Below are 1980 nucleotides of genomic sequence, written 5' to 3' on the forward strand. Positions count from 1 at the left end.
ATATTTTGGCAAATACCGTAATTCTAGACTTTGCTAAAACGATTTCTTCATTATTCCAGTACATTTATAATTTCAGAAATGGGCTTGTTTTTTGTCTACGAAAACAAAATTATTTTTTTGCAGACAGAAGAGGACCGAGAAGTGACCACTGAGGTGTGCGGTTCGATTTTTCGCCGTGATCCATTTCCGGATTTGCATCTAAAGAATCTGGTTCCAGTTTTGGTTCACTTTTAGGCACACTACAGCAAAACAAAATCATTCTTTTCCCCAAAAATTGCTTCCAGTGAAGAATATCTTCATTTATCGCCACTTTGACATCCACAACGACCAAGTAAACTTTTGACAAACGACAAAGAGATGAACAGTGGATTTTTTAGATCTAATCTCATCAATAGATTCAATTTAGAATCGAGATGCGAATTTAGTGAAGATTTTCAAGTACTGTAGTTCTAGAAAAAATTTTATCATTATTTCAGTAGATTAAGAATTTTAGAAATCGGTTTGCTTTTTGCTTACAAGAAGAAAATTACTCTTTGTAGACAGAATAGAACATAGAAGTGACCACTAAGATATCCGGTTCGATTCTTCTAAAGATCTAAGGTTCTAAAGAACCTGATTTTAGTTTTGACTGACTTTTGGGCACACTGCAGGTCTACACCGATAGAGAAACCTCAAAAAATTGCTTTATGTGAAGAATATTCTTCGTTTATCGTCATTCTGCTGTCCGCAACGACAAAGTAAAGTTTTGATAAGTGGTACAATAGCACAAGATGACCAATTAATTATTTAGATCTATTCTTGTCAATACTTCCATTTTAGAACGGAGATGCGAATTTTCGAATATTTTGGCAAATACCGTAGTTCTAGACTTTGCTAAAACGATTTCTTCATTATTCCAGTACATTTATAATTTCAGAAATGGGCTTGTTTTTTGTCTACGAAAACAAAATTATTTTTTTGCAGACAGAAGAGGACCGAGAAGTGACCACTGAGGTGTGCGGTTCGATTTTTCGCCGTGATCCATTTCCGGATTTGCATCTAAAGAATCTGGTTCCAGTTTTGGTTCACTTTTAGGCACACTGCAATTCTACAGCAAAACAAAATCATTCTTTTCCCCAAAAATTGCTTCCAGTGAAGAATATCTTCATTTATCGCCACTTTGACATCCGCAACGACCAAGTAAACTTTTGACAAACGACAAAGAGATGAACAGTAGATTTTTTAGATCTACTCTCATAAATAGATTCAATTTAGAATCGCGATGCGAATTTAGTGAAGATTTGCAAATACTGTAGTTCTAGGCATTGTTGAAAAAATTTCTTCATTATTTCAGTAGATTTAGAATTTTAGAAATCGGTTTGCTTTTTGCCTACCAGAAGAAAATTAATTTTTGCAGACAGAATAGAACCTAGAACTGACCACTGAGGTCTCCGGTTAGATTCTGAGGTTCTAAAGAACTTAGTTTCTTCGTATTCTTTGCATCAATATTTCCAATTTAACCAATTTTGTGGCAAATATTGCAAAACGCTTTCTTCGTCATTTCTGTGGATTTAGAATTTTCTCAACTGGTTTGTTGTTGTCTACGAGGACAGAATAGGACCAAGAGATGACCACTGCGTTGAAAAATCTTCTGCACCAGTTCTTCTATTTAACTGACGTCAACCACACCTGACGTAAGCGTCTGTCTGGTTATCCGCCGACCTATTTTGCCAACCATTCAAGTGTCAAAGCAGCGATCCTGTGCTTCGGTGGTCTTATTCCGTGAAACACGTCGAAGGCCCGGAGGCCCCGTCGCCGCGCCAGCCTCGCCTCCAGCTGGTCTTATTTCATTGATCGGCCACCTCGAGACCTACACCTCGGACCCCACAACATCCGGAGGATCCTCGCGCGAATCTCCTTGTCCCCACTTGGCGCAGGTGCGGCGGAGATGTTTCGCATTATTTACCTACTTACGGCGGCGAAATAGACGAGAAGACGGGG

The sequence above is a fragment of the Tenebrio molitor genome, chromosome 8 (assembly GCF_963966145.1).
Source record: "Tenebrio molitor chromosome 8, icTenMoli1.1, whole genome shotgun sequence".
Lineage (NCBI taxonomy): Eukaryota > Metazoa > Arthropoda > Insecta > Coleoptera > Tenebrionidae > Tenebrio > Tenebrio molitor.